Source organism: Triticum aestivum, chromosome 4A, assembly GCF_018294505.1.
Source record: "Triticum aestivum cultivar Chinese Spring chromosome 4A, IWGSC CS RefSeq v2.1, whole genome shotgun sequence".
In the NCBI taxonomy this organism is placed as follows: domain Eukaryota; kingdom Viridiplantae; phylum Streptophyta; class Magnoliopsida; order Poales; family Poaceae; genus Triticum; species Triticum aestivum.
Genome location: NC_057803.1, coordinates 430,431,422 through 430,444,499, shown reverse-complemented (window position 1 = coordinate 430,444,499; position 13,078 = coordinate 430,431,422).

The following is a 13,078-nucleotide window of genomic DNA, read 5'->3' as shown; positions in this document are numbered from 1 at the left end:
AAATAACACCAAGTTATTCTTTCTGGTCGATCTATGAAGAGTTCGTACTAAAATAACACTAAGTTATTCTTTCCGGTCGATCTATCAAGAGTTCGTACTAAAATAAAACCAAAGCAAATTCAGATTCATAATACTCAATCCAACACAAAGAACCTCAAAGAGTGCCCCAAGATTTCTATTGGAGAAACAAAAGACGAGAACTTGCATCAACCCCTATGCATAGATTACCCCTATGTCACCTCGGGAAACCGTGACTTGAGTGCCAAAACACATATCAAGTGAATCAACATGATACCCCATTGTCACCACAGGTATTCATATGTAAGACATATATCAAGTGCTCTCAAATCCATAAAAGTACTTGATGTTGCTTGAAGCTACATCGGTATTTCCCCAAAGAGGAAGGGATGATGCAACACAGCGGTGGTAGGTATTTCCCACAGATATGATACCAAGGTTATCGAACTAGTAGGAGAACCAAGCAACACAATGTAAACAACCCCTACACACAAATAACAAATACTCGCAGCCTGACGTGTAAAAGGGGTTGTTAATCCCTTTCATGTAACGACGCCAGAAATTGGCACGTGGACGGGAGAAAGTTGTAAATATTGATAGATCGAACGCCAAATAAAATAAAGTGTAGCAAGGTATTTCCGTATTTTTGGTTTAGTAGATCTGAAAATAAAAGGCAAATAAAATAGATCGTGAAGGCAAATAATATGAGAAAGAGACCCGAGGGCCGTAGGTTTCACTAGTGGCTTCTCTCAAGAAAAATAGAAAACGGTGGGTAAACAAATTACTGTTGGGCAATTGATAGAACTTCAAATAATCATGATGATATCCAGGCAATGATCATTATATAGGCATCACGTCCAAGATTAGTAGACCGACTCCTGCTTGCATCTACTACTCTTACTCCACGCATCGACCGCTATCCAGCATGCATCTAGTGTACTAAGTTCATGGAGAAACAGTAATGCAATAAGAACGATGACATGATGTAGACAAGATCTATCTATGTAGAGATAGACCCCATTGTTTTATCCTTAATAGCAACGATACATATGTGTCGGTTCCCCTTCCGTCACTGGGATCAAGCACCATAAGATCAAACCCACTACAAAGCACCTCTTCCCATTGCAAGATAAATAGATCAACTTGGACAACCAAAACCCAAATATCGGAGAAGAAATACGAGGCTAAAATCAATCATGCATATAAGAGATCAAAGAAACACAAATAACTTCCATGGATATAAAAAGATAGATCTGAGCATAAACTCAAAGTTCATCCGATCCCAACAAACACACCACAAAAAGAGTTACATCATATGGATCTCCAAGAGACCATTGTATTGAGAGTCAAATGAGAGAGAGGAAGCCATCTAGCTACTAACTATGGACACGAAGTTCTACAAAGAACTACCCACGCATCATCGGAGAGGCACCAATGGAAGTTGTGAACCCCTCCGTGATGGTGTCTAGATTGGATCTGGTGGTTCTGGACTCTGCGGCGGCTGGAATTGATTTTCGTCGAATCCCCTAGGGTTTCTGGAATATTGGGGTATTATAGAGCAAAGAGGCAGTCTGGGGGGCACCCGAGGTGGGCACAACCCACTAGGGCACGCCTGGGCCTCATGGCGCGCCCTGGTGGGTTGTGCTCCCCTCGGAGCACCACCCAGGCACTGCCTTGGCCCGTTAGGTGTCTTTTGTTCCATAATAAATCTCCATAAAGTTTCCTTGCATTTGGACTCCGTTTGGTATTGATTTCCTGTGATGTAAAAGACATGCAGAAAACAACAACTGGCACTTGTCACTATGTCAATAGGTTAGTACCAAAAAATGATATGAAATGATTATAAAATATCCAAGATTGATAATATAAGAGCATGGAACAATAAAAAATTATAGATACGTTGGAGACGTATCGGTACTCAATCTTATAAGAACGAAATCTCAAAGGGAAAAATCAATTCATCACAACAAGATAGAGAGGGGAAAACACCATATGATCCAACTATATTAACAAAGCCCGCGATACATCAAGATCATGACATCTCAAGAACATGAGAGAAAGAGAGAGATTAAACACATAGCTACTGGTACAAACCATCAACCCCGAGGGTGGACTACTCCCTCCTCATCATGGTGGCTGTCGGGATGATCAAGATGGCCACCGGTGATGATTTCCCCCTCCGGCAGGGTGCCGGAATGGGGTCTAGATTGGTTTTTCATGGCTACAGTGGCTTGTGGCGGCGGAACTTCTGAGCTAGGGTTACCTTCGGGGTTTTTGGAATATTTGGGAATTTATCAGGCGAAGAGGCGGTGCAGGAGGCCACCAAGGTGGGAACAACCCACCAAGGCACGCCTGGGCCCCCAAGCACGCCCAGGTGGGTTGTGCCCCCTCGGGGCACTCCTCTGGTAGTTCCTCGGCCCATTGGTGGTCTTCTGATCCAAAAAAATCTGCAAAAAGTTTCATTGCATTTGGACTCCGTTTGGTATTGATTTTCCACGATGTAAAAAACAAGCAAAAAACAACAACTGGCACTGGGCACTATGTCAATAGGTTAGTCCCAAAAAATGATATAAAGTTGCTATAAAATGATTGTAAAACATCTAGGAATGATAATATAATAGCATGAATACTTCATAAAATATAGATACGTTGGAGACGTACCAATGACTGCGAGGGAGAGGCAGAGAGATCGGGTGCCCGAGGTGATAACGGTTTGAGCGAGGGGAGGCTGCTGGGCCAGCCTAGCATGTAGATGGGATAAGGGGAGAGAGAGAGAGAAGGAGAGATGGGGCCCTGGTGGCTTCTACCAGTTTTTTTATAAACAGAGAATAAAACTAATACAAAAAGTGAATAAATAAAAATTATACAGAGACATATAATATATCAAAATGTTCAAAAAAATAAATCCTAAAACATGAACATATTTTCATAGACAAATAAAATTCACAAAAATTCACAAAAGTCAAAAGTGCTACTGTTGAAATAAAACCCAGTAAAAAATATTTTTAAAAATACCAAAATAATTTCAAATTTATTTTCTCCTAATTTTCCATTGAAGGGAATCATTTTACCCTTATTTCCATCTTTTTATTTTTAGGTGAAAATAATTTTAATAAAAGCTAAATAACTCCTAAATGGTTTCGAATTTGAATTTCAAACCACTTCCAAATCTTTTCTGTTTTTCCTCATGGCCGAAATATTTTAAATGTCTATGATTATATGAAGTGTCATATTTACTTCTCTCATTTGAATAAATTTCAGAGAATTTGACTTTTGGAAATTTAAATAACATCAAAATGACTTTCCAAATGATTCTTTGAAACTTCCAACTCTCTTTCCTCAAATATCAAGATGTTATTTTACCTTCTCTCATGAAACTCATTGAGTTGCTTAAAGTTTCTAAATTTGAAATATCTTCAGATGGAATTCAAATCATTTCAAAAACCCTTTTCATTTCAAATGGAAGAAGGCATACCATCTTCACTCTAGGGTTTTGTGTTTGAATTGAATTTGAATTCCTTCAGATCAAAATGCAAGGATGAAAGTTTGGGAAAGTCATTTCATTCCCTGTCGTTCAACTTTCAAAAAGTTTCAAATTCCACTCAATTTCACACAATCAATCACACAACAAACAAACAACCAAGCAAAACTATTTATTTAATATAACATTCCAAAATTTAGAATTTTCGGATGTTACAGTCTAGTACACAGCATGGCATACATAATAGAACCTATGGCTGAGGCATTGGGAATGACTTTCATTTTCTCTCTATCTTCTGCCGTGGTCGGACTTTGAGTTTGACTCAATTTCACACCTTGCAACATAGGCAAGAACCCTTTCTTTGACTTGTTCATTTTGAACTTCTTCAGAACTTTGTCATGGTATGTGCTTTGTAAAAGTCCTATCAAGCGTCTCGATCAATCCCTATAGATCTTGAGGTCCAATAAATAAGAAGCTTCACCGAGGTCTTTCATTGAAAAATTCTTATTCAACTATCCTTTTAGTATATCCGGAAATACTATATCATTTCCAATCAGTAATATGTCATCCACATATAACACTAGAAATGCTACAGAGCTCCCACTCACTTTCATGTAAATACAGGCTTCACCATAAGTTTGTATAAAATCATATGCTTTGATCACATCATCAAAGTGTATATTCCAACTCCGAGATGCTTGCACCAGTCCATAAATGGATCACTAGAGCTTGCACATTTTGTTAGCACCTTTAGGATTGACAAGACCTTTTGGTTGCGTCATATACAACTCTTCTTTAACGAACCCGTTAAGGAATGCAGTTTTGATGTCCATTTGCCAGATTTCATAATCATAAAATGCGACAATTGCTAACATGATTCGGACAGACTTAAGCATCGCTACGGGCGAGAAAGTCTCATCGTAGTCAACCCCTTGAACTTGTCGAAAACCTTCTGCGACAAGTCAAGCTTTATAGATGGTTATATTACCATCAGCGTCTGTCGGGGAATTGTCATGGCAGATGTCCTAGCAGAAGGACTTAGTCGTGGAGCAATCGCAATAGGGTTATCTTAATGGGGTTAAATGGGACAAAGGACACAAGGAGTTTATACTGGTTCGGCCCCTTGCGGTGAAGGTAAAGGCCTAATCTAGTTTGAGGTGGTATTGCTTATGTATCGATTACCAGGGAGCGAATACGCTTGACCTTGCTTTTGATCTGTTGTTTCTTGTCCCTAAGCCGCCGCTGGGTCATCCCTTTATATACACAGGTTGATGCCCAGCGGCTTACAAAGTCCTGGCCAGCTCATAAACAACGTGTATGGCTCGGTGACTAACTATAGTTGCCTTACGATACAAGTCATACATATATGGCGGTTTACACTTATGGGCCTTAAGCCGCCTCTAGGCTTTGGGCCCTTTAGTAATTCTTCATCCTGAATCGTCATCTTCGACATCTTCATGGGCTTCATGATGATAAATCGCCATTTGTATAACTCGTCCCCTCCTAGGCGGGTCATAGCCAATATTTATACCCCCAAAATTAGACCCCGGGTTGATTTGAACTTGTTCATGTCAATCTTCAACACTTAGGAAAAATCCTTGTTCAATTGTTCTTGCAAGATATTGTAACCCGCCATGACGCCATCTCATGGAATTACGGAAACCCGCCATGACGTCATCTGCCATTAATTTCGCACAATACCCAGCATATCTTAATAGATCCTTATCTTTAATAACCATCCTGAAGATCGAGGCGTCTGAGCGGCTAGATAATCATTCTTTTGCCTCCTCGATATTTGCGCCTGCCTATTACTCCTTTCCTGTAAATAGGGTCAGGCAGCCTTTTCATTTTCCCCCTTCTCCTTCTCATCTTCAATCTCTCTCTTTGCGACACATCTGCACACCTGAGCACCGCCACCGCCGAGCACGTCAGCTTCCTCAACTCCGGCTGCTGCATCAACCTGAACGAATCTAGAGAACTGCAGCGCCTCTCCGTTGTTCAACAGACCTAGTAAGCATATCACTTTTCCCCACTGTCGATCTCCATTAAGGTTTTTAAAGTTCTTAGGAGTTCATCGTTGTTCTTCACCTTATCTCTATTTAATCTTTATTTTGATCCAAAGATAACACTTAAAACATGCGGAATGTATTTCTGTACCTTCCTTTAATCACCAAATATGCTTCTTAGATGCAAAAATCTTGCCAATATGCTAGTTCCTTGGCCGTTGTGATATTAGACTTCGATTTTATCTTTCTTTTCCGAACATCGTCAGATCCAAAATTGAGTGCACCAATGTATAAAACCTGTTTGTCCAACACTTAGCAGAATTTACTCTTGATAGATCTTAAATATCCATATTGTCCTGGTGGCTTACATCACCGGTTATAACTACTCATATGTCATTCGGCCCAATTTAAGCCGCCAATGTGAACATATGCTACAGCGTTTACCTTCGGCTTAACCAATCAACTTAAACCGGAAAATTTTATTTGTTTTAGGCTTCTTCCTTCACAATGCCGAAGATAGTCACCTCATGTAATTGGGTTCCCTCTATTGTTACCAAAGACACGCTCAAAGATTTTGTCAAAGTCGGCTATTTACCAGCAAAAAATATCATGCATTGGCGCGCCCCCAAACCAGGCGAAGAAAGACCTCATCCAAAGGATGATGAGGTCATTTTTTTACTGATCACATGAATCGGGGCTTCTTACCCCGGTTCCAAAATTTTTTGAGACGTTCTGCACTTCTTTCAACTCCATCCTCAAGATATTAGACCTAATTCCGTGTCAAACATCTGCGATTTTCAATTTTTCTGTGAAGTGTACCTTCAAGAAGAACCCAGTGTTGAACTCTTCAGGGAATATTTTTATCTGAACCAGCAAAATGAGTTTACAAACATACCCAGCTTAGAACTTGGCGGGGTCTCAATTCAACAAAGAAGAGATGCTTTCTTCCCCTATGCTCGCCTGCCGAGTCACCCCAAAGATTGGAACCAGACATGGTTCTATTGTAAAGATACTTCTCCGGCTCATGAAAATCCATTGTCGAGTTATCGTGTCTAGCGGCTCGACCCAAAGCATCATTTCCCGAAAAGCTTACCGCTGCTGTAGGATCAAAAGTATGTCTAGAGGGGGGGGGGTGATTAGACTACTTGACCAAATAAAAATCTATCCTTTTCCCAATTTTAATTCTTGGCAGATTTTAACAACTTAGCACAAGTCAAGTAATCAACCTACACATGCATTTCTAAGAGTATAGCAGCGAAATGTAAAACAATTGCATATGAAGGTAAAGGGAGGAGTTTGGAGGGAGCAAACGCAATGTAGACACAGAGATTTTTGGCATGGTTCTGATAGGTGGTGCTATCATACATCCACGTTGATGGAGACTTCAACCAACGAAGGGTAACGGTTGTGCGAGTCCATGGAGGGCTCCACCCATGAAGGGTCCACGAAGAAGCAACCTTCTCTATCCCACCATGGCCATCAGTCAGGAAGGACTTGCCTCACTAGGTTAGATCTTCACGAAGTAGGCGATCTCGTTACCTGTACAAACTCCTTGGTTCAACTCCACAATCTTCATGGAGGCTCCCAAGTGACGCCTAACCAATCTAGGAGACACCAGTCTCCAAAAGGTAATAGACGGTGTGTTGATGATGAACTCCTTGCTCTTGTGCTTCAAATGATAGTCTCCCTAACACTCACCTCTCTCTCATAGGATTGGATTTGGTGGAGAGAGGGTTTGAGTGGAAAGCAACTTGGGGAAGGCTAGAGATCAAGATTTATGTGGTTGGAATGGAATATCTTGACCTCAACACAAGTGTAGGTGGTTCTCTCTCAGAAAATATATGTTGGAAGTGTAGGCATGTTCTGATGGCTCTCTCCATGAATGAAGAGTGGGTGGAGGGGTAGCCTCCACACAAAATCTAACCGTTACACACAAATCACCAAACTCGGTGGGACCGAATCATGAAACTCGGTCAGACCGATTTAGTTCAAAATGTGAATGTTAGGATTTACCGTGGGACCGAAATGTCAACTCGGTGGGACCGATTCCATTAGGGTTAGGGCATAACTAATCTCGGTGAGACCGATTACACAAACTCGGTGGGACCGATTTTGGTAATAGGCAAATAGAGAGTTGGTCAGGCAAACTCGGTGGGACCGATTCGCTCATCTCGGTTAGACCGAAACATTACGAAGGGAAAAGAGAGAGTTTGCATTGCAATCTCGGTGGGACCGGTCGCTCATCTCGGTTGGACCAAAACGTTACGAAGGGAAACAAAGAGTTTGCAATCCCATCTCGGTGAGACCGAGATCCCTATCGGTGAGACCGAAATGACTAGGGTTTGTGGCAGTGGCTATGTCAAGTGAACTCGGTGGCGCCGGGTAGGAAATTTCGGTGAGGCCGAGTTTGACTTTTGGTTTGGGACATATGTGGATATGAGAAAGTAGTTGAGGGTTTTTTGAGCATATCACCAAGCATTTTGAGCAAGTAACTCATTTAGCAACACCTCATCCCCTTTTAATAGTATTGGCTTTTCCTATAGACTCAATGTGATCTTGGATCACTAAAAGTAAAATGTAGAGTCTTGAGGTTGAGCCAACATGTCTTCTTAGTATTTTGAGGGGTCCACTTTCTAATCCATGTCATGCCAAACATTGAGCTTTCCTGAAATATTTATCTTGAAATAGCATTAGCTCAATGGGCTATATGTTGTTAGGAATTACCAAAACCACCTAGGGATAGTGAAACTTTCAATCTCCCCCTTTTTGGTAATTGATGACAATATATAGATCAAAGCTTCGACAAATGATAATAAGCTTGAAAAACATCGTCGCTTTGAGAAGTATGTGATAAGCAAGAGATCCCCCTAAATTTGCGCATTATTTAAAACTTGCTTTTGAATGCAAATGCACAATCGATTAGGATCATGGGTTACTCTTCCATGTCACATACATCTTGGCCGAGCGCTCAAAATGATAGAGATTAAAAGCATGCACTCATCACCAAGAAAGTGAATGATCATATATGGATATAAGAGATAGTATCATCTAAACAAGCATTAAGGTAGCAAATGATCAATCACATGATCACACAAGTATCTCACGCAAGGACATAAAGTATCTCACACAATAAAAAGTTCAACCAAAGGCAAAGAAGCAAAACACTCTCTCGAAGCCTATGATCTATACATATTTCTCCCCCTTTGGCAAAAAGTTACCAAAAAGTTCAAATATGCATAGTGCTATGCGTCTCTCAGGCTTGGTCTTCGGGAGGTGGTGTAGAGAGAACTCCAAGGACGAAGGCATCCGTTGATGTAGTTGGAGCTGGTGGAGTGGCTGCTGGAGGTGGTACTGAGGCTGTAGCTACTGGTGCTGATGTTGTAGCTCTAGAATCTGTCACTGGCATGGCAGCAGACCTCTGTCCTCTAGGCACTCGCTGGAATGCATCTGTGGTTGCCTTGCCTCTCTTCTCTTCTGCTTCCTCCTGAAGCTGCTCAACTACTGTTTGAATCTCAGTTACCTTCAGATCAAGATCATAAAATTTAGTTTCTATGATCCTCTCCAAGCTCTCCTGGTTTTGAGTCAGGGTGGCCAAGCCCTTCTCAATCCTCAGTGTAGACTGGATCAGATATGCAAGTTGATCTTGCTTGCACTTCAGGAAAATCTAAGATGCCTCTTCAACACTTGGCATCTTGGCAGCTTTCTCAGCCTTTTCTTTGGCTCTCTTCTCTTGTGCTTGAACTGATGATGGTTCCTCCTCATTCATCACAATAGTATTATCTTCAAAATCAGGATACAGGGGTAGATGCTCCTTATCCAACAGATATGTTCCTGTGCCCATCTTGGAGTTGATGAGCTCCTGAATGTGTGGAGCATACCCACAGCTTCTCTTCTGGTCAGCAGCAGACCTCTTGATTGTCTCTACAATCAAACTCATGACCTTGAACTTCTGACGTACATCAAAAAGCTGTAGCAGGTTGATAGAGTGCCATCTGATCATTTTGTGATCTCCTGACTTGGGTAGCAGAGTGTGCCTTAGGATCCAGTTGATAGTAGGCAGACCAGACAACAAGAAATATACAGATCCAAGCTTGTGAGTCTCCAAAGCTTTGTCTGGGATCTTCTTATACATGTTAGCCATAGTGTTGTGGTCCTTCTTCTTCTTGGCATACACATCCAAGCCATCTTAATGTTCTGCTGGGGCATTTATCAATTTTGCCCATTCTTCAACTGTGGATTGGTACTTAGTACCTTCTGACATCCAAACAATCTTTCCATATGGGTAAAAGTGAGCAGTGGAGTAAAATTGCATGATTAGCTCATCATTCCATTTTGTGAGCTTCAGTCCAACAAACTCATCTACTCCACATGCTTTGAAGCTGTCATAAACTCCTGGGAAGTGATCTTCATTCTCCTGGATGAATTCCCAATCAACCCTCTCATGTCACACACAATGGGCTTCTTGTCAAGCAGAATAGTTTCATAAAAGTCTTGCTGTTACTTTGTGTGAAACATGTAGTCAACTGAAGTCCTTCTCCTCATAGCATAGGGATTAGACTATCTCCACAATCTTAGTCCTGAATCTTTCTTGATGTTCATGTTCTCAGCGACTGGATGAGCATCATTGTGGTCTGGAATCTTGGGCTTCAATTTTCTCAGCATAAGAGACTCATCATCTTCTTCTTCAGCTTCAAGCACTGGGGCCTTGTTCTTTTCTTCAGCAGGTATACTTTTGGTGTTCCTCTTGGGCTTAGGAGGCTTCTGAGCTTGAGCTTTGGGGGCAGCTTTGGGATTTGATGTTGCAACCCCTGACTTTATAGCATCTCCCATAAGCTTCTGAGCTTTGGGTGCTGGAGCATCCTCTTCTTCTTCATCATCCTCAGAGGGATCTTTCATCATGGAGGGCTTGCCAATGACTTTGGTAATGGACTTCTTGACTCTTTCCTTTCTCTTCTTTCCCTCTCCAGCTTCTTTGGGTTCAAGAGTGAACTCCATTGTTTCTTGAGTAGAGGATCTGGCCTTAGACATAGGAATTCTCTTTGCTGGAGCCTTCGTATTCATCCCTGGCTTAACTGTAGTAGCTATGCCATCATCAGAAGTGCTCGAGGGATCTGAACCCTCACTCAGCTACACATGTTCCTCAGAGTTATTCTGACTATCACTCTGATCAGACATCTTTACAAACTCACTGACAGCAGACCCTGTGAATAGATGTAGATGAGATAGTGGATGAGCATCACAAAGTGCAGAGTTTTTGCAAAACAGATGACTTAAAAACTTAGTTTTAGTTCTCCACAGAAAGCATTTTGGAGCTACCGATTTGTAAACTCGGTGATACCGAAGCAGCTTTTGGAACCTAAACTGGTAAACTCGGTCAGACCGAGTCACAGTTCGGTGGCACCAAGACTGCTATGGTTTCACAAAGAATTGAACTCGGTCATGTCGGTCAGACTAAAAATTGCAAGTGCTATGGCCTAAGCCAAATCGGTGAGACTGATTTCTACAACTCGCTCGGTCTGAGATGAGTTCAGCGGAGACCTAACCCTAAATTTTCAAATCAAATCTAAACTAAAGGATGTTTTCAGTGGATAGAGTGTTTGCATACGTGGTAAGGATCATGGCAAAACAATGAGCTATGAATCAGAGGTAAAAGAATAGCACAAAGGTCGAACCCATACCCTAGTTCGGCAGGCTCTACGGCAACAATGGCGGAGCAGATTTCCGTTCATGGCGATGGAAACCAGTGGAGGGAGGTCGCTGGCGGTGAGGAGACGATTCGGAGACCCGAGGAGGCAGAATATGACACACGCGCGGGGTGAGGACTTTGAAGAAATTTCCAAAATCTCACCCGTGGGTATATATATCCCGACCCTGTTCATACGTCTCCAACGTATCTATAATTTTTGATTGTTCCATGCTAATATATTATCTGTTTTGGATGTTTATGGGCTTTATTATGCACTTTTATATTATTTTTGGGACTAACCAATTAACCTAGAGCCCAGTGCCAGTTTCTGTTTTTCCCCTGTTTCAGTGTTTCGCAGAAAAGGAATATCAGACGGAGTCCAAACGGAATAAAACCTTCGGGAGTGTGATTTTTGGAACGAATGTGATCCAGGAGACTTGGTGTTGAAGTCAAGGAAACTTCAAGGTGGCCACGAGGCAGGGAGGCGCGCCTGCCCCCTGGGCGCGCCCCCACCCTCGTGGGCCCCTCGTGGCTCCCCTGACCGACTTCTTTCACCTATATATATCAATATACCCTAAAAACATCGGAGACTAGAATAGATCAGAAGTTCTGCCGCTAGAAGCCTCCGTAGCCACCGAAAGCCAATCTAGACCTGTTGCAACACCCTGCCGGAGGGGGGAATCCCTCTCTGATGGCCATCTTCATCATCCCGGCGCTCTCCATGACGAGGAGGGAGTAGTTCACCCTCGAGTCTTAGGATATGTACCAGTAGCTATGTGTTTGATCTCTCTCTCTCTCTCTCTCTCTCTCTCTCTCTCTCGTGTTCTTGAGGTGGTACGATCTTGATGTATCGCGAGCTTTGCTATTATAGTTGGATCTTATGATGTTTCTTCCCCTCTACTCTCTTGTGGTGAATTGATTTTTCCCATTGAAGTTGTCTTATCGGATCGAGTCTTTAAGGATTTAAGAACACTTGATGTATGTCTTGCACGTGCTTATTTGTGGTGACAATGGGATATCATGTGATCCACCTGATGTATGTTTTGGTGATCAAATTGTAGGTTTCGTGACCTCGTGAACTTATGCATACGGGTTGGCACACGTTTTCGTCTTGACTCTCCGGTAGGATATTTGGGGCACTCTTTGAAGTACTTTGTGTTTGTTGAATAGATGAATCTGAGATTGTGTGATGCATATCGTATAATCATACCCACGGATACATGAGGTGACATTGGAGTATCTAGGTGACATTAGGGTTTTGGTTGATTTGTGTCTTAAGGTGTTATTCTAGTACGAACTCTATGATAGATTGAAAGGAAAGAATAGATTCGTGTTATTTTACTACGAACTCTTGAATATATCGATCAGAAAGGATAACTTTGAGGTGGTTTCGTACCCTACCATAATCTCTTCGTTTGTTCTCCGCTATTAGTGACTTTGGAGTGACTCTTTGTTGCATGTTGAGGGATAGTTATATGATCCAATTATGTTATTATTGTTGAGAGAACTTGCACTAGTGAAAGTATGAACCCTAGGCCTTGTTTCAACGCATTGCAATACCGTTTGTGCTCACTTTTACCACTTGCTACCTTTCTGTTTTTATATTTTGAGATTACAAAAACCTATATCTACCATCCATATTGCACTTGTATCACCATCTCTTCGCCGAACTAGTGCACCTATACAATTTACCATTGTATTGGGTGTGTTGAGGACATAAGAGACTCTTTGTTATTTGGTTGCAGGGTTGCTTGAGAGAGACCATCTTCATCCTACGCCTCCCATGGATTGATAAACCTTAGATCATCCACTTGAGGGAAATTTCCTACTGTCCTACAAACCTCTGCACTTGGAGGCCCAACAACATCTACAAGAATAAGGTTGTGT